General features: G+C 37.8%; 1 protein-coding gene across 5 annotated transcripts in view; it reads left to right on the forward strand.

Moving 5' to 3' along the window:
• ARID1B (AT-rich interaction domain 1B) overlaps window positions 1-21373 on the forward strand; it is a 441898-nt gene that overhangs the window by 319721 nt on the left and 100804 nt on the right. The window lies entirely within an intron of this gene.

Genomic DNA, 21373 nt, shown 5'->3' on the forward strand with positions numbered 1-21373 from the left:
ATTACTTAGCAATTGTGTAGGTGTCAAATCATTGTCCCTTGTATGAGACATCTTCACAATTCTTTATATAGAAGCCCTATGATTATGAAACAAATATTTTTGTATAATAAAAGTTCATCCTGTACGCTTACTATGAGCAATAATCTATAATCTTTTAGGAGTTTTTAATAGTAGAGACAATGTCAACAACTGGTGCTCTACAATACAAGGTTCTCTCAAACAAATGCCCAGAAAGTAGCAGAGAATGGGAGAACAGAAAATAGATGCAGCTATCTTTTTCTGACTTTAGGGTAAAAGAAGGGAGTTTTAGGCTAGTAGTTCTTTGGGCATATCCTGGGATGATGCAACAATTTCTAAGTGCTTGTTTCTGATTTGAGGTTGTAATTGTGGACTTAACTCTGTTCAGATGCTTATGTAAAACAACGTTGTTTTTGTGGAAGTAAGGATGTTATTTGAAACTGGGAAAAAGGGTATTTGACTCAAACACTTTAAGAATCACTGAGTTAGGTGCTATGTAGGTTGTCCGGAACTTACAACTGCAATTGGAACAGGGTTGTAAGTCAAGGGACCCATAAGACTACACCCAAATTTATGACCATATGAGTTTGTTAAGTGAATCATATGAACATAAGTTTGAATCCATTCTCACAAATGGTTTTTAAGAAGAGACTGGACAGCCATTTGCCTGAAATGGTATAAGGTTTCCTGCCTGAGCAGGGGGTTGGACTAGATGACCTCCAAGGTCCCTTCCAACTTATTATTATTATTATTATTATTATTATTATTATTATTATTATTATTATTATTATTATTATTATTATTATTAATTATGTGGGTATTTTTTGTCAGAAATCAGCAAAAATCACCAGAAATTTGCGAAATAGTTACAAATCATGTTCACGTAATTGTAGAACACTGCAACCAGTTGTAAATGTGAGCTGGTTCCCAAAATGTCATGTGGTGCTGTGTCTGTGTATGTGTGTGTGTGTGTGTGTGTATGTGCACACGCGTGTGCACACACATAACATTTTACAATTGGCTGCTAATGCTTTGTAGCAGGGCTTTTCAACCAGTGGTACAGGTACCACCTGTGGTACATTAGCACCTGGCAGGTGGTACACAACCATCCTAGAAAAGTGGTAGCAGGGGAGGGGAATGAGCTAAACTGGTGGCAGCACCACACAAGCCTGAGCGAGAGATGGCTGGAGCTGCAGGGCTGTCAGGGCTCAGCGGAAGCGCCAGGATCAGCACCAGGGTCCAGCTGTAGCGCGGCGCTGATCCTGGCGCTTCTGAGCCCAGAAGAAGCACCTATCACCTGGAATGTTGCAGCATCTTCAGGGTCTTGTGATTTACATTCAGATCCTTGGCAACTGATTCATATTTATGACGGTTACAGTGTCCCAGGGTCATGTGAAGTGACCAAAACCTGCTGCAACTACCCAGCAGACAGGTGGGAATAAAAACCAAACACAACCCCACCCCACCCCCACTGCCAATTCTCAACAGAAATGCTCACAACAATGAAAACCTTGGGACAGGAGGAAGAGCGCCGCCAGGCGGGCAGGCAGGTGTCTTGCTCGGCTGTGGCTTGGGGGGCACTTTTTTCAATGCCGTTGTAACTTTGAACAGTCACTAAGCGAACTGTTGTAAGTCGAGGACTACCTGTACTTCATCACTTTTTTTTGGGTCATCAAGTTTTTGACACCTTGCTAGGTGACTGGTGGTACTCGGATGTTGCCATATCCTAAAAGTGGTACAATGGCTGAAAAGGTTGAAAAGTCCTGCTTTGTAGATAATAAAGCATCCTTTCCGAACCCATTATATCTCTGAACGGTCATTAAACAACCTGTTTTAAGGACTATCTGTATAGTTAAAATGTAACTTATTTTTTAAACATGCTTTAAATCAGACATGTCAAACTCACGAGTCATGTGACATCATGCAACGTATCGGAGCTTTTTCACCATTGCCGGCAATGGGGTAGGCGCGGTTTCCTCGTGACGTTTCTGGCCCGTGGGCCAGCAGTTTGACACCACTGCTTTAAATATATATGCTCTTGGGTGGAGGAAAAGCAGCAGTATGTTTATTTCCAGTTATGAGTATTCTAGCATGAAGGCAGCAAAAACTAGCACATTTTATTCCTATATCATGAAGGTGTTAGAATTTGACTTTAAAATGGGAAACCTTTTAGTCTTATGGGTATAGTTTGTTGGAACGTTCAACATAAATTATGTAAAGGGAGCCAAGACACCATCTGTCTATTCTTGAGAGTGATAAATCTCTGAAAATTTAACAAAATGCACCCAAACTTGGTGAGAGAGCAAAAAAAAGTATAGGTTTGAAAATGGGTTGCATTAGGATAATGGTTGCATGGATAAAATTCTTGCAGTACTTCCTTTTGGAGAGATCTTTGGGCAGCAGCTCAGATTGTTGCCAGAAGTGCCAGGAATCAAGGAGAGCAAGGATAGATCCATATTCTTTTTAAGTTCTGCTGCTAGTGTGAATGAACAAGTTGAATAGTGTGGGTGAAAAAAGTCCTTTTGGCTTCTCAGATGTGGGTGCTGGACTGGAATTTGACTAGACATAACTACAACCTTTTCAATGGAAGATTAAGAACTACTCTGTTGTATAGTAAGTAAATAGTATCCGTTCTAGATATATATCACATAAACCAGCAGTCTGGTTTACAAGATCATTGTAAATATTTGAATGGATTTTTAATTCTCATCCATTTTCTCTCCCACGCCATAATTTTGTATGAACAAGCAACATTTTTGGAAATGAATGCTAAACCATAATAATTTTTCATTTTTAGTTACATTTATATATAACTAACAAGTAATTTTTTTAAAAAAATCCCTTAGTAATCACTAGGTAAAGGTAAAGGTTCCTCCGCACATGCGTGCTAGTCGTTTCCGACTCTAGGGGCCGGTGCTCATCTCCGTTTCAAAGCCGAAGAGCCAGCGCTTGTCGGAGGACGTCTCCGTGGTCATGTGGCCGGCATGACTAGCACGGAACGCTGTTACCTTCCCACCGTAGTGGTCCCTATTTTTCTACTTGCATTTTTACGTGCTTTCGAACTGCTAGGTGGGCAGAAGCTGGGACGAGTAACAGGCGCTCACTCTGTTACGCGGCACTCGGGATTTGATCCACCAAACTGCCGACCTTCTGATCGACAAGCTCAGTGTCCTAACCCACTGAGCCAGTAACTGAGCTAGTAACTGTATTTAAAAGGGTATGTTCTATTAATAATAAAAGAAAACTCTCTAGTGGATTTGTTCCTTTCTTATCCCTAGATAGTGTTGGATTCAAATTATTGTGATGTGTTGATTTATTTCAGCTGTTAACTTTCTTAGTAATCAGTTCATTGCTCATTCTAAATTCACACATGTACCTTTGATTTCTCTTCCAGAACAGAGCAATGTGAGTTGTTGTTGACTAATGAAAAACAGAATTAGTTTCAGCATGAGACAAACGGAATGCCAACACCAATCCAGAAATCCATTAATCTTTAATAATCCACATCTCCATGTTTATAAATGATATAACCAGGAGTTGTTAATGCTGTTATTCTCCCCTGAAAACAGAAAGTGACATAACAGTTGAGAAATTCCAAACTACACTGTAAAAATATAAGGAAACATTTATGTGGCCTTGCAAAGAAGTTTAAATTAATAATTCAAGCTTTCTAAGGAATTCCTCTTTATGATTGTAGCTATACTACTCTAGTTCTGGAGTTCTTGGTGCTCTCTAAACTTGGTTGTTTGCTTGCACACCCAATTAGATATCATCAGAACTAGTGAATGCGAGTATTGTTCCCTGTTTCTATATAGTAGCTTGCCCTGCCAGTGTTGGTGGGGGTGTGCTTTTCTCCTTGACAGTTCCTTGATTAGGGTATTGTTTTTTGTTTGGGAGTTAATTCCTGCTTATCTAAGTGTAGGCTGCTTCAGAGGATGTGTTCTACAGTAATCTTCTTGTTTCCTTCTTAACTTTTTTTTATTATCCCTTTATAGAATGGTGTGCAAATGTAGTTTATCTATGTGTGTCTATTGATGGCTGGCCTGTCTAAATGCCAAGCTTCTTGAATACCTGTCCTAGTGTTTCTGTATTCAGCTTGGTCTAGGATGCTCACAGTTTCCCAGTTGAAATGGCGGTTGAGTCTATCCAAGTGTTGTAAGATTAAGGACTTTTCATTGTGTTTTCTGATTGCTAATTGATGTTCATGGATGGACTCTGCCCGTCTACCCTACATAGTGGCTGTTACAGTTTCACTGTATCTGGTAAATGATTCTGGTCCCAGTCCAACCAGTGGCAGGGGTGGAGCATTGACAGAAGGAGCAAGGCATTGATGCGTGGCTGCAGAGCGGGTGGAGAAGCAGTGGTGGAGGGCAGGGTGATAGTGCAGCTTTGGCTAGGGGGGCTGGGTAGGCTGTGGCAGTGGGGCAATGGCAGTGGTAGCCCCCCACAGTAGTCCTAGTTTGTAATGTAGCCCCTTGGGAAAATTAAGTGCCCACCCCTGATACAGATAAATGTTCTCCATGATGATCTATTCCTAACTGAGTCTTTCAGGTCTTCCAGCTTTGTTCTCTTTGCCACTGCAACTCACTTGGAACAATTTGAAAAATTTGAAACTTGGGATAAGAAGCAAGACAGTCTTTTTGGGTCAGAAAGAAAACTAACAGAAAGCACACTCAATTGCCACCATTGAGTAATAAAGGATGGCACTTTTACTGTCCTGTAATGCGATGAAAAATATTGGACAGAGGGGGGGGTTGTCTCATTTGAAATGTTGTATTCCTCTGTAAGTTGCTCTCAGGTACATGGAAGTAAATCGAAGGGAAGCCTTTTGAGATGATCAAATTAGACCTTTAAAAAAGCAGTACCTCAGCTCAGAAAATGCCTAAGTATAGAGGAGAGATGAAGTCAGTAATAAAAAAGCAAGCTTTCATCTAATCTTTCTCCTAGAGAAGGTGGACAAATTGGCAACTGTGTTCACAGCTACCCCCCTCCTCCTTTGTACCATAAGAACTACTAATCGGATCCATGCTGCTCTAACTGTGGTTAGTTATTAGCAGAATAAAAGCAGTTTCTTCGAAAGAACGGGATAGGATGGGGTGGAGGGAAATGGCTATACAAAATTGCAGGGTTGTTAGAATCTTAAATGCACAGCAGTTGATTTGTTCCCCCATCCCATCCCATATTCTGAATTAGATGATGAATAAAATATTTTATCTGTCAACTATACCTGTTTCCCTCAGAGGGCAGCCAAATATTAAGCTTTTCAGACAAAAAAAAAATGCTAAAGGAATAAATAGTAGGGAGGAAGAATAATAGGCAAGCAGTTAGGAGAAAGCCAATGTTGTTTTTATTAATATGCTTGGATAAAGAAATACAGAATCATAAACTTTTATAGCGCATCTTTCTGCTTCAAGATTGTCTGTAACAAAAGTGTTCTTGACCAGACTGTCCTATTGGGAAGCAATTCCACAAACTCCAATTGTTTGCTCGTGTCAGTGAACTCTTAATTTAAAATCAGTCTTGTTGCCCAAAACTGGTCATGATGGTTTGGGAAGTCATCCCATTTATTATTCCAAAATTCTAGAGCAGGGGTAGGCAACCTTGGCTCTTTTATGAGTTGTGGAGTTCAACTCCCAGAATTCCTGAGTCAGCATGGCTGTTTTAGGAATTCTGGGTATTGAAGTCCACAAGTCATAAAAGAGCCAAGGTTGCCTACCCCTGGTCTAGAGGGTAGCAAGTTAGGGAACACCATCCTCTTTTTTTATCTTTAATTTTCAAATGTGGAACTTTAACACATTCCTCTAATCCTTTTTGTTAATCAGCTATCTGGGAAACTACATTGACACACTGAAATTGGCATCCGGTTAAAATTCTGAAATGAGCAATGTTTGGCAGGAGGCACTTGCTTTAACATCTTACAAGATTGATTCTTTTTCTGCCTTTTGAGTTAAGTGGAATACTTTACAACATATCCTCTGATGTGACAGCATTCTGCTGTCCAGGTCTATATCAGCAGAGGGTCTTGCTACACTATGTTTTCCCCAAAATAAGATGGGGTCTTATATTAATTTTGCTCCAAAAGACGCATTAGGGCTTATTTTCCGGTTAGGGTTTACATTTGGGGAAATACAGTACTAAAAGCATCCGTCTGGCTGATGATCTTAACTGGGGCTTATTTTGCGGGTGGGGCTTACAGTTGCAAGAAAAAGTATGTGAACCCTTTGGGATTATGTGGTTTTTTGCATGAATTGGCCATAAAATGCACTCTAAACGTCATGTAAATCGCAACAATAGAAAAACACAGTCTGCTTAAAATAATACTACACAAACATTAGCTGTTGTCATGTTTTAATTGAACATAAGGTGGAAACATAAGGTGGAAAAAGTATGTGAACCTTTGGACTTAATAACTGGTTGACCCTCCTTTGGCAGCAATAACCTCAACCAAACGTTTCCTGTAGTTGCAGATCAGACCTGCACAACGATCTGGAGTAATTTTGGACCACTCCTCTGCACAAAACTGTTTCAGTGTAGCAATATTCTTGGGATGTCTGGTGTGAATTGCTCTCTTAAGGTCATACCACAGCATTTCAATTGGGTTGAGGCCAGGACTCTGACTGGGCCACTCCAGAAGGCGTATTCTGTTCTGTTGAAGCCATTGTTTTGTTCAATTACTTGTATGCTTTGGGTCATTGTCCTGTTGCATCACCCATCCTCTGCGGAGCTTCAGTTGGCGGACAGATGGTTGTACGTTTTCCTGCAAAATGTCCTGATAAACTCTGGAATTCATTTTCCCATCAATGACAACAATCCGTCCAGGCCCTGAGGCAGCAAAGCAGCCCCAAACCATGATGCTCACTCCGCCATGTTTTACAGTGGGGATGAGGTTTTGATGTTGGTGTGCTGTGCCATTTTTTCTGCACACATAGTGTTGTGTGTTTTTCCCAAACAACTCAATTTTGGTTTCATCTGTCCATGTTTGAAGTTTGCAAAAGAGCACCTGGATGTTCCACAGCACTACTGGCAAAATATACTGTGGACAGATGAAACCAAAATTGAGTTGTTTGGGAAAAACACACAACACTATGTGTGGAGAAGGACATTTTGCAGGAAAACGTACGACCATCTGTCCGCCAACTGAAGCTCCGCAGAGGATGGGTGATGCAACAGGACAATGACCCAAAGCATACAAGTAGTTCAACAAAACAATGGCTTCAACAGAACAGAATATGCCTTCTGGAGTGGCCCAGTCAGAGTCCTGGCCTCAACCCGATTGAAATGCTGTGGCATGACCTTAAGAGAGCGATTCACACCAGACATCCCAAGAATATTGCTACACTGAAACAGTTTTGTGCAGAGGAGTGGTCCAAAATTACTCCAGATCGTTGTGCAGGTCTGATCTGTAACTACAGGAAACGTTTGTTTGAGGTTATTGCTGCCAAAGGAGGGTCAACCAGTTATTAAGTCCAAAGGTTCACATACTTTCCACCCTGCACTGTGAATGTTTCCATCTTATGTTCAGTTCAAACATGACAACAGCTAATGTTTGTGTAGTATTATTTTAAGCAGACTGTGTTTTTTCTATTGTTGTGACTTAACATGACGTTTAGAGTGCATTTTATGGCCAATTCATGCAAAAAACCACATAATCCCAAAAGGGTTCACATACTTTTTCTTGCAACTGTATATTACAAGCATCCTGAAAAATCATGCTAGGGCTTATTTTCTGATTGGGTCTTATTTTCAGGGAAACATGGGTAGTATGCATGGCAGCCAGAGAGGGAGAACAAGGAGATGTCTGATTACCGCACCATTGTACTTAATACATTGATGTAGGTGACCAATAAGCAGAGAGTGAAATTTATACATTAAATAAAATTGATGCAGACATTTTACTAAGGACTGTTTTACTTTATTTTTTCTGACCATCTTTACTTTGATCTCATATGAGACTAAAGCACAAACATTCTGGTCCTTGCTTCTGAAGCCATATGTTGTCATCCTCCAAAGAGGAAACGTTGAAGAGGCCCAAAGTGTTGCACAAAGCACCTGAGAAGCGAAGGATATGTTTGAAAGCAGAACAAGAGAAAAGAGATCACAAAGAAGAGGCGGGTTAGAGATTGTTCCGCCTTCTGAAAATGCCAAAGGTGTCTTAGGTCTTCTTATCTTCCCCTCCTGCTCATTTTCTTTCTTTCTTTCTTTCTCCAAAGTGGATACCTAATCCTTTTTTTAATTCCTTTTTCTTGCACTTTCTTTGAACTCTATTACTTTACTTTTAATACTGCTTGATGGTTACTTACTTTGAGATCCCCCCATTTAATTTTAGTGTTACGTTGGTAGTGTGACAGAAAGCCACACGTGAGTTTTTAATTTTGTTCAGTTTCAAAGTCCTGTACATACCCAAGTGGAGACGATTCCCTTGAAATCAAATCAGGTATATCTCTGAGTAAACATGGATAGCATTGTGGCTTAAAGTTGGTGTTTTTATGGAAGCATATTCAAAATGTACTCAACCACTCACAGCAGTGTAAGGGTATGTCTCTACATATGTTGTATATAGTATGTTTAAACGTGTGTTATGTATGTGTACACTTTGAGAGCAAGCAACTAAATTTCATTTTTAATGTGTGCCATTGTGCCCACAGTGAAAAACGACAATAAACGTTATCTATCTATCAGTTGGATTACCTGGGGTTAAGATTTATTTAACAAGGTGGAACTTGTTTCTAAGTAAATGCATCCACAGAATAAGCTGCACAAATATGCTTCCAGTTTTGCATAGAGTTCTGGAACTATTATAGGCTTCAGTGACTGTGGCAGTAAATAACTGCTGGGACAACGTAATGTTGGTCACTAGAAATTCATGCAATGCCAGAGTGTTATTCTGACATACCATAGTTGTGTGAACAGCGTAAATACAGGACACAATACTGTAAAAATTAGATGAACCATTTTAACATTAATAAATATAAATTGTGCCCAGACAGTGGAACTCTCTTGTATGGCACCTTCTCTCTGGAGAAGTATATGGGATGTAGCCTATAAGAATATATATGGATGGGAAAAGTCTGAGGATATTATCCAAAATCCTAGATCACGTTTTTGTCACTATTGTGGTATTTTCTCATCTTCTACCTCGGTTTTCTTCATATTGTTAGTTTTAGCTCTATACAAGAAACAAACATTTATTATTTCATATCATGAAAATAAGTATAGAGATATAAAGCTACTCTAGAACAGAGGTCTCTGACCTTTGGGGCACCAGGGACTGGTTCTGTGGAGAAAGGTTTTTCCGCAGACTGGAGAGTGTGTGGTTTTGTGTGCTGCCTGCATCCCGCGGATGGGGTTTTGCTTGTTTGTGCGGACCAGTTGCTGGCATGCTGTGGTCCAGTACTGGTCCATGGACCGGGGTTTGGGGACCCCTGCTCTAGAACACATCGCATACTGTAAGAAAATTCAAATCTCAACTTCTCGTTCCTTCTGTGAGAGAAACTGTAGTTTGGATGTGAAATTGATTAATAATTAACTTTCCTTGTAAAATCACTTAATTTGGTGTATTTTGTTAATAACCAGAAATTTAAAATGAGAATCAGGTCAGGTTGTGTTAGATCTGTACAAATAATGAAAGAAATCTTGCTTGAGGCATCTTTTTATATATAGCAATTGTTTTTACACAGAGAATGTGGCACTTCTATTCTAGATTTATCAGCACACAAAGCAACCATAAACACAGTTTATATGGCCAATTTCACAGAGTTTATGACTGCATTGTATTGTCGCTATGACACCAATCAGCCAAGGTATAATCTGGCCTTTAGAAGGCTGTTTAGTCTGTGTGTAATGCATTGCAATTATCAGGATCCCAGGCTTGGTTCCAGGTGAGCACCAAAATACTGCCAAGGGAAAATCTATCCATTTAACTGTGCAGACAAATTAAAAGAACGGTAAAAGACAGAGCCTTCAAGCAGTAAGGTCTGCAACACAGTTCATTATGCAAATTGTGCATTCAAACCAGCATTCATTCATTCATACATAAATTTTCTCTCTCCTTCTTACTCTTCTCATCCTTTTACTAATTTTCTATTTTTAGTACCTTCTGGATATGTATGTATGTGTGTGTATGTATGTATATGTGTATGTGTGTGTGTATATATATATATATATATATATATATATATGTTTTCGTAGATTCTCGCGGGTGTCTGTATGTGTAGATCTAGAGTCTCGGGTTTCTTCCCGCGTTCCTTTCATCTTCAGAAAGTTGTGGCGACGTTTCGACGAAATACCATCCGTCATCATCAGGCCGGAGTGTTCCTCCTGCTGCTTCCAGGAGCATTGCGGCCTGATGATGACGGATGGGATTTCGTCGAAACGTCGCCACAACTTTCTGAAGATGAAAGGAACGCGGGAAGAAACCCGAGACTCTAGATCTACATATATATATATATATATATATATATATATATATATATATATATACTGCAAACCATACATTCTCTAAAATAATGTTCAGTTTTTATAAGAAACATAATATTATTAGTTGGAAGGCAAAAGCCAAAACAAAAGATATGAGTATTTATGATTTAATCAAGAAATAGTTACTTTAGATCTTACTAAAATCACTTGCCAGAAAGAAAAATAAATAAATAAGACTTAGATTGTATGAAATTGTCAGCTAAATAACCTGTGAGCAAACCTCCATTCTTGACATCTCAGAATCCAACTGAGTAAATAAGTCGAAGAGCCCTCACTTCAGCTCATCTGTTTGGAACAAGAATTATCCTGTCCACAATTTTCAACTTTTGGGAGGAAAGTTGATAAGGAGAGTAAGATGCCCTTGGGGAAGCAGATTCTTTTAAGTCTAGATTCATACTTAGATAAGATAGAATCAGTATTGGTTGCTTAGTCAGATGAAGATCACCCATACATTTTGGCTGATTCAAAATGCAGTAGCCTGCTTATTGGTGAATGAAAATTGCCATTGCCATGAAGCAATTCAGAATTCTCTTATAAAGCCTTGTATGGCTGGGCTCTTTTTTATTTATTTATTTATTTGTTTGTTTTTATAAACCGCCCTTCTCCCGAGGGACTCGGGGCGGTGTACAGAATAAGGTAGGTATACAGAATGAACAATAGTGAAAAAAAACAATAGTAAAAAACAAACTGGGACCCCAATTAGAGCTATCAGGCCAGGCCGGACTGCTGGAACAGGTAAGTTTCTTAGGTACCTTCAGTCCCACTTTTCCAAGTGGAATGTACCAATCTGGTACTTGCTTCCTGGCAGAAATAGTGATCATCCTTGGGGGAAGATTAAGGGGTCAGGGACTTCTAAAGTCACAGTTCCTATTTTATGGAATATCTTCCCCCTTGAGGCCAGATTAGCATCTGCCCTGGTGACATTTTGCAAGTTGATGAAATTGAGCTCTATCAGAGACCATTTGGAGGAGATTATATTCAGGACTTGTTCATAACTATTCCTTTTAACTGTATTATGGTAAACTTCAAATGACTAATATATATATATAGCAAGCAAAATAATCTTACAGATATCATGGATGCAATGGCTGGTCAAAAGGAAAAAATATTATTTTAAATTCACTTCATGCAAAGCCAAGCAGTTCTCGGTGAATTATCACCTGACACTGCCAATCTGTTGGCGCTCAGTGAAATCCAATGGGTTAATGCAGCAAAAAATAATGTATTGATTTCTTTCACTTTTGCCAGAAATCAAAGCTTTCATTGACTCAAGGAACAGAGATAACTATCTGATTAACAAGCAGTATGCCTGATTTGGCATTTTTAACAGATGTGATAGTGAAATTAGACACCTTGCTTGTGAATTGCAAGGAAAAAAGACAATTGCCATCATGATTAGAGCATTGAAAACTTGTAGATCAAAAGTTAGCTTTTTGATACAGCAATTGTTGAAAAGGTAAAGTATTTTCCTTTAGCATTCCAAAAACCGGCAGAAAATAAAGTTGTTGCTGGATTTCTGTATATTAACAAGCAAATTGTGTTCTTCCTCTATAGACTTAGCCAAGAGTGCAGTGGCAGATTCCTTGCTTTTGAACAGCTAAAACTCTTTATGGTATTTATTTGAAATCTCATGTAAATATGTTGGTGATATTTCCGAACAAGCATACATTCACATTCTATGAAATAATACTACATTGAAAAGGCAATCCTGCACTAATTTCTTGATTGTTGTGGATATTAAAAGTACAGTAGCATTTCCACACAAATGATAAAAAAGATTTCCATCTTTGGCTCTACTTAATCTGCCTATTTTAATGCAAATTTTGCAAATGTCTGATTCCGAAATTGAAATGCCTCAGGCAGTTGCCTTCCTGTAGAACACACCGGATTATATTAGCACAGACAGATAACCAGCAGTGTTATGTTTCATATCATAATAAAGTTAAATAATGCTTTCCTTTAGCATTTTTAGTTTCTAATGTGCCTGTTAGCTGCAATAACATTGTGCCAAAATTGGTGATCTTCTGATAAATGTCCTACTAGAAATGCTTGACTCCCTAATCCTTATGAAGCTGCATCTATTTCATTTATATTTGCCCTATTTTTCTAGGTGCTTTTCAGTAATCAAATGTACTGTAACTGTCCTTAAAAAAAGCAATAAAGTTCTCTAACATCAGGGAATATCTATCTGAATATATATATATTTCTGTGTTAATCTTTTATAGTACACTGAGGATGTAGTGTAGTGAAGGAAATACTTTTCTTGTTAATGCTACTACTGCTATAATTGTCCTGCTTCCCACCTAGAGTGCTTTAAATTGCTTTACAAAAAATAGAAATAATGGTTTTTTGATCTCTAGCTCATTGTCAAAGGAAAAATATGATATATTTGGAAAGATAATCCAAGTGAGGGGAAAATCAGTCTAAGGAAACTACTAGTCTCATTTTTCTTCTGTCTCATATACAATGGCTTGCTGTTGACAGAACCAAAGAAGCCAGGGACCAACAATGGTTTCAGTCAAATGGAAGGTTTTAATCATAACACAATCTGCTTATTATTATTATTATTTTTAAAAACTAATATGTATAATACTCATTTTTTCTAATTCTGAGTTTTAGATTAGGTAATTGTCTTTTTTGCCTATATTCATGTTTTAAGTTATAATAATTGATCTACGTATAAAATTAAGAATGAGTGAGGAATATCCCAGTTATTTTAAAAAAAATCTTTTTTCAATGCTATAACTATTAAATACTGTATTTGATGTTTTTAATTTCCTTGATCATCTGTTAGTGCAAGAACTAATAAAGTAAAATGAAACCTTTAAAATATATTCAATAAAAAGCATATATAACCTGCTATAATTAACAGCTATTTGTTCACTTATATAATAGCCCAGTTAATCTATACTATGTTCTTTGGATGTTTTCTGGTACCATTATATTAGTGGCAAGAGCGCCAATAAATATAAATGCCAATAGACTGCAGTTCTTGCCTAGAACCACCAATATATATAAGAACAGTGCTGCTGAATTAAGACAAAGGCTAACAAATAAACCAAAGTAATTTGTTGACTGCCAACATTAATTTAGTTGTAATGGGTTTTTCAGCTAGATCAAAGGTGTTTTCTTCTGTAAGGTGAAATTGCTTTAGTGGAAATAAAAACAAATGCTGGTATTTCAAAGGTACATAACTAACATTATATCATTCGATGATGACTTAAAATAAGTTAAAAAAAGATCTATTCATTACAGTTACTACTGGATGCAAGTCCTTTGTGAAATGCCAGGTCTGTAAAAAGGTAGATTGGGAAGTAGATCCTAAAGAAGGCAGTGGTGATCTATCATGCTTCTGCTGTTGTCAAAACCCCCGTACATGGCCATATCTATGGAATCACCATGACTCGAGTGCAACTCAAAAGACAGATTTTGATTATAAAAGTTCTGAAAGTTAGGGTTACCCGCTCTGGGCTACGAAACCAACCAACCAACTAAAAAGGGATAGCGGCAATGTGATACAGAAAATGCTTCATTTTTGCCAACATATAATGGCTATCTGCAGTTTTGCAGTCCAGATCTGGTATTCCTACGGAAAGTGATCGAGTGTAATTTTTGATACTGCTTCAGAAAATATATAGCAATTGATGACATCATAAGTTTTATTTTGTACAATCTCATCATTATGGTTATACTTGGTTATACTCAGTGGTGGGATTCAGCTGGTTCTCACCGGTTCAGCAGAATGAATACCTTTTTTTTTCTTTTTTTTTTAGTTCGGAGAACTGGCTCAAAAATGGCCAGACTAGTATGCATTCACGTGCCTCCAATCCCTTCCTTGCTTCAATCTGGCTTTGCAGCAAGCAAGGCGGTTGGAGGCACATGATTACATGCTAGTTTGGCATCTCAAAACCCCAGGGGTTTTCCCCACTTCTGGCAGCGAAAATCCTCCCCATACTTGAGACCGGGTTTTTTTTCTCCGCTCCCCCTTGGCTTTTTGCTGCCAGGCTGTATAACTTGATGCAGAATGGGAAGGACCCACATTCTGCATCAAGTAAACTTTAATGAAAGTTAAAACAGTCTGGCAGTGAAAATCCAGGAGTGGGGGGGGGAAACCCAGGTTTTTTAGACTCCAGAGGAGGCAGGGAACGTACGCTAGTCTGGCCATTTCAGAGGCGGTCCAAAAGTGAAGGGAATGGTTCCCACCCCACCTGATCACTGCAGGGCTTCTGCACAGTCTTTGGACAAAACTCTGGGGCTGAAAAAGCAGCAACAGGAATGAAGAGCTGTTCAAATGAGGAGGAAGAAAGAGAAAGTGGGAGAAGTCACTACTGGACAGGTGAAGAATGATGGATGTCGGGACGTGGTAGGTCCAGTTGCAGGGGCCCTTCGGCACAGTAAGTGGTTGGGGACTGCATGGGGCAGCTCCCCCCTCCCCACCGTCTCATGGCAGCACCTCCCACCTCCCCCCCTGCAGAGAACCAGTCGTTAAATTATTTGTATCTCACCACTGGCTATTGTTCTGTACCAGCCTACTACCGGCCCTGCAGAAAAGGCAGGGACAACCCCTTTACAAAACGGCAAGAGGCTGGAACTAAGCCTGCCAAATTTATTAACATAAAACAGAGCAAACACAGCCAAACAAAACACGAACCATGAAACAGAAGCTATTCAAACGGTTGCCTTCAGCAAACCAGCCTTCCCACACATTCCCATTTTAAACAGTTCAGGGCGTGGCTTCTCTCTGCCTCCTTCCGAGGTGCCCCATTGCCTTCCTCTGTTTACTCCTGATTGACTGCCTCCTGCGTCGGGCGTCCTTGAACAGGGCCAGCTGTGGGTCATCTTCATCCACGCTGTCAGGCTCACACAGCTGGGTCTGCGTCGTGACCAGATGGGAGGGGCCTGGCTGAGGGCTCTGCGGAGCCTCAATACTATCCTCAGCAAGCTCTCCAACACCCCCCTCCTCCTCCTCTGAATTGTCCAACCCAACTGCCGAACCCACAGGCTGACCCTGAATCACAACAGTTATACTGTAATAAACCTCCTGTAGAACTACATAAAAAATTCCCTATCTCCTCTTCTATCTATGGCCAGGCAATCTAAATTGTTTTATTGAATTTATACTCTTTGTTTTGTGCTCATTGTGGTTTAACAATAATAAAAATAAAACAATGTCTAAGTAATCAGAAATATAATTACAAGCAGGAAAACTATAGTTTGTATAAAACACCTTAATATTATAGTTTATGATTCTGGCTTGTTCAGATATACCATAATAAAATTTACATGAAACTTTCAGGTTAGATGAAACAGTGTGAGTGTGTGTGTTTGTGTGTGTATGTGTGATGAACAGCAAATGGATGTTGAACTAAATGTTGAAACATGGATTTCCCCCCTAACAATGAAAAAGTAAAATTACTACTGTAAAAAATGTACTTATTTACACATTTATGCTTGAGAATAGCTAGATGAGTACATTTTTCAAAAGGGTAAAAACATTTTTCTCTCAATTCCTTACAAATTAGCATAACACTCAGTTCTTATAAATGTGATAGCATAGTGCTGTAGACTTTTTTCCATTGCGAAGAAATCGTGTAAACCCATATGAACAATTTTGAATATGTGATTAATACTGTATGCCCTACCCTTCTTTGTCCCCTTAACAAAATTTTGTTAACAATTTGTAATTATATAAATTTTGAGGGTTTTTTTTACTACAGATCTATCTATGCACATTATAATCTTTCCAATTTCATGCAGGATTAATACAATATTTGCTTTGAGCCTATTCAGTTGTGGACAGTTGTACTAAATTCTAAAGCCTTCCTGGTCTTCCATTTCCCAACTACCTTTTTACAAGTTTTAGGCAAGCTGGTGTATTTAGCTTTAAGCCAACATCAGTCTCATGAACGCTAGAGGTGCTAAATATCATAAATTAAGATAACTCAAATACAGATATTTACAATTTTGCATTGAAGTAATGTATGGTATGATAGATCATTGAAGCATTTTTCAAATTTCTTTGAATACCTAATAGCAATATTTAAGGCATATTCAGGATGAATTTTTGTATTGCCTCTTACTAGAAATTATTGTTTGCTTACAGCTGAGAATAATTGGATTTGTCTTGTGTTCATTCTAATGCAGAAATATAACATCTTGCTTTATCTCATCTAAAAATAAAGTTAGTGTTTTGTTTTGATGAATCTCGCTTATTCTTAAGTGAGCTTGGGAGAAAAATTAGTGGGCATTAAAGATTTTATAATAGTACTTTACTGTCTGGTTATGATCTCTGCCTCACCTCAAGAGCTTGCTAGAATATAGAGGTATTATTACAACTTCTTGTAATATTACAATATCTGTACCAAAATATCCTATAGGAAGCTGAAAACCCCAGAGGGTGATAATTTGATTAATGTAACAGTGTAAGAAAAGATCTAGTTGGTTGCAGTTGCATAAATGGCAGTCCTACTTAGTAATGAGACCTATTTAATACAAACAAGATTCTTTCCCAAATCTGCCATTTCTAATAAACCTATAAATCCCGTTCATTTTTTCTTGTTACAGCAGGATAGCCCATGAAGGATTTTGAGTCACTAATAAAAGTAGTTATTGGCCTTTCTCTAATAAAACAAGTAAGTTTTGGCATCTGCTGACTTCTTTACCAGCCATTTCTCCATTATGGGTATTGCAGAGTCTTTCCATTTTTGTGCATATAATAATCTCGCAGCAGTTGTCGTATATAAAAACAGTGACCCTTCGTGTTTTCTGCATTTCCAACATAAATCTGAAATACCTTTATACATTCTATTGTATGCACATAGCTCAATTTTTAAAAAGTAATTGAATTATTTTACCGTGCCTATTTTCAGTAAAACTGTGATAGGTTCCAAAGAGGTAGCTTTGTAAATCTGATTGATTGATTGATACCTTAAAGACCAACAAGTGACTTATCCCATTCATCTATAATATATTCAAAAGTACCTCATAGTGTCGGGCTATATAATTCATTAGAATTCTTGACACATCTTGTTCACTAAGGCTTTTGGATTGAATCTTTTCTGTCCAAACTGCCAATAATTGCCAATAATACTTTTCAGCAATTTTACAGTTATAGATCTCTCTTTCTATATCATTCTAACAGCTTTCCTTGAAATTCAGTTGTGTAAACAATTAGTTGATTTTTTTTGTAAATGTAGCAACGTGCAATGTATGGAAAGAGAAAAAGGCCTTTGCAACTATTTATCCTTGGCCCTGATCTCACAGTATCAACTGGGAACATTTGATTACCATGTTCTGGGCCAGGAGAAAGTTCACATGAGATTTGCAGAAAGAAACATTTCTTTGCTTATGGGAGGTGGGGAGGATAGGAAAATATTGCAATTGACTTCATGATACTACTTTTGATTGCCTTCGGAAATATTTTGAGTGATTAGCTTTATCCACCACTTGAACCATGTTGTTCAAGATGGTGTAATGAGAGGGTTCACTTCCCTGGTCCATTGAACATCATACTCAGAAAATCGCCTCCTATCAGTTCATATAGAGACCCTTAGGAAAAAATTGGAAAAATCTGTCTTAAGTAGCGAGGGATATATATCAGATTGTGAAAGTGAAAATTATCCAGTTGCTGAGATTTCTGTAACTTGAATCTATTCTTGTTAAAAGAAAGCCAAGAAGAATATTATTTTCTGTTGTAGGATGCCAAGAATTTGACATTAGTTTCCAAAGACGTTCGTATCTTGATTTAATGGAGCACTCAGGCTGAGGGAGTATCTATTAAATTCAAATTATCACTTGCATTAATTTATAGCATTGGGGTACTTACATAAATGATGCAAATATCATTTAGCAGATAAATAAAAAATGTTTTCATTGTATCTGAAATCCACTTTACAAAGGTCCGTTAAATTGTATTTTTACTATATTTATATTTGTCTGTCTAATGTGACCTGCGGTGAGATAACTGAGAGTATTTTCCCATGCTACTACAGTTCAATTTTAATAGCTGTTTAGACTATATACAGATATGTGGAATGAGATGCTAATTACTGTATTTTCTGGCGTATAAGACTACTTTTTAACCCATGAAAATCTTCTCAAAAGTCAGGGGTCATCTTATACGCCGGGTGCTGAAAATTTAGGGACAGGGCTGGCTGGAAAACCTGGAGCGGATCTCCCATTTAGTCTGCGCAGGGAAAGCAGGACCAATTGGAGAAGAAGCTGCAGTCTGTGATTTTTTTACAGGGTTTATAGTGTTTCCTGCCTTAGCAGGGGGTTGGACTAGATGACCTCCAAGGTCCCCTCTAACTTATTATTATTATTATTATTATTATTATTATTATTATTATTATTATTATTATTTAATCCACTTGCACTGTTTTATGTTTACATGTTTGATGACAAACAGCCTTATGTTTATAAGTGACAGTTTTCCTACTAAGCACCTGCATGTCATAAGCATTTGAATTAAAATTACCATATTAAAATCAAATCTGATGTTTTTTAATTTTTATTTAGTGTGCGTTGGAAGAGGGGTAGTCTTATACGGCGAGTATAGCCCAAACCCTATAATTTAACAGGAAATGTAGGGGGTCGTCTTATACGCCCAGTCGTCTTATACGCCGGAAAATACGGTAGTTTGTTCATACCTAGTATCCCAGAAAGATTTTCTAAAACTCCATTTAACTGAATTGAACAAAGTATATAATACAGATTGTCCTTGTTTAGTGACTGCCTTGTTTAGCTACCATTCACAGTTACAACACTAATAAAAAATAACTTTACAATCAATCTTCGTATTTACAACCTTCACAGTTGTTGTAAAGCAAAAGAAAGCTGAAGTAAGATCATAAGCACAGCCATGGTTTCATTTAGTGACTGCTTCATTATTAAATGAAGACTGAGTTGCTAGTTCAAATTGTAGCTAAATAAGAATTACCTTTATACAGGAAAACTCTCAGTAAATACAGAAATTTCTTAGCCTCTAATAAGTTAAATTAGGGTTAGGCTTCTAATGGTCAGGAATCCAGCTCTCATAAGAATTCAGCTCTCATAAGAAACACTAAAAAGAGTTCAAGAGGAAATATAGAATTCAGAATGTTAAGAACAAAGCATTATACTGCTAGTGGTAGAGTATTTAGATTCAAGTCTTTTTCAGCATTTTTTTAGAACCAAGCAGGCTTTTAGTCTTCAGAGCAATATATTCTCTTGTTAAAATAAGCCTGCACAAACCAGTTTAGGAGGTGTTATATTGAAATATTTGTTACATTCCTAAGAGCCTCAGTTTGCCAATCAATACTTTCATTTTTAAAGGAATACATTCCGTTGTGAATTGATAATCAGTTTGTGACACAATAAATTTGCAAGTTGCTTGTTGTAAATTTCTTCTTAACATGAACTGTCCAGATTACAACGCCTGTTTATTGAATCATTTAGATGTGTTGTATCATTAATATAGATGCCCTACTGCTAAGCCCTTAGTTGCTCTTCACAACCTGGAAAACAAATTCCCAGAGTCATATCAACCAGATTTAATGAAAGGGAAAAGTTAGCTTGCAGAAAACTCTGCAAAAACCTTTGCAACTAGCCCCACAAAATAATAAGAAATATGAAAAAATAAAGGAAGTTTGTTATATAGGTATATTAACTATATTGTATATATTTATATGTGGCCCCAGACAATTCCTCTTCTCTCAGTGTGGCCCAGACAAGTCAAAAGGTTGGCCAACCATGATTTAGATAATTAGGAAAGGATATTTTAAAAATCTTCTGTTCCCCATAGGAAAGGGATTTCTCTCCCTTACAATTTAGGGAAATAAGGGCCCCCTTTTTTTAATCAAGCATTTATTTTGATTTTATTTTGATTTTAATGATAATGATACTGCTTTTTATTTTACTTTGGTTGTAATCATTATTATAGTATTGTTTTTATTTTTATGTCTATCGTTTGGATTTTAGTTGCTGTAAATCATCTTGCTGTATAACGTGACATATACCATATAAAAGCAACAATAAACAAATAAATTTTCTGCTTTGATGTGAGCCCTGACGTAAATGTGGTTGGGACGACTGGCAAGTGAAATCCTTTCAATAGAAATAGGACCTTCACAAGAGGGATTTTCCTTAGCACTCTAGCCGTGGTGGATATGATTAAATTTCCTCTTCATGCCTGCTTTGATTCTGATTATTATCAGCCACTCCAAACCAAGGGCATTTGCATTTTTTAAACCTGCACACATCAGTTCAAAGACTCATTTAACAATATGTACAATGGAATAATAGTACAGTACAGTTTAGAAGAGCTGCTTCAGAATGTCTTATTAAAGCAGTCACTTCTCTTGCCAGGATTTTATGGCTGGCTTTGTTAATTTTATTTTAATTTTATATTGTATTGTTTTTAAATTTTGCCTTGTAAACCGCCCTGAGTCCTTTGGGAGTAGGGTGGTATATAAACCGAATTAATAAATAACTTAATAAATAATTATGTAACAAGTCATATTCTGAGCACAACTGGGGGGGGGGACAGTGTATTTGGTTGATCTGTTTTCCTTTTTACGTTAAATAAATCTTCGCTACTCTAGGAAGCATCAATAATAGGGCAGTCTTCTGACTGGCAAGATTTTTCTTTCAAACCCCCCACCTACACATGACCTCTAAACCTGCTTTCGGAGGTCTCCCACTTTTCCAGAACAGATTTCAAAGTCAAGCAAGGAGCTTATAGGTAGATGCAGCCTTCATTCCAGCAATAGGGTCCAATAGGGTGGTAGGAACCAACCCACAAGAGCAAAACAGTTCAAGAGTGATTTCCAGTGGGAAAACAGTACAGCAAAAATATAAAAACAAAACCCTACTCCCTAGGTAGCTATTGTAAGAGGGGGAA

This window comes from Vipera ursinii (genome assembly GCF_947247035.1).
Source record: "Vipera ursinii genome assembly, chromosome: 1".
Taxonomy (NCBI): Eukaryota; Metazoa; Chordata; class Lepidosauria; order Squamata; family Viperidae; genus Vipera; species Vipera ursinii.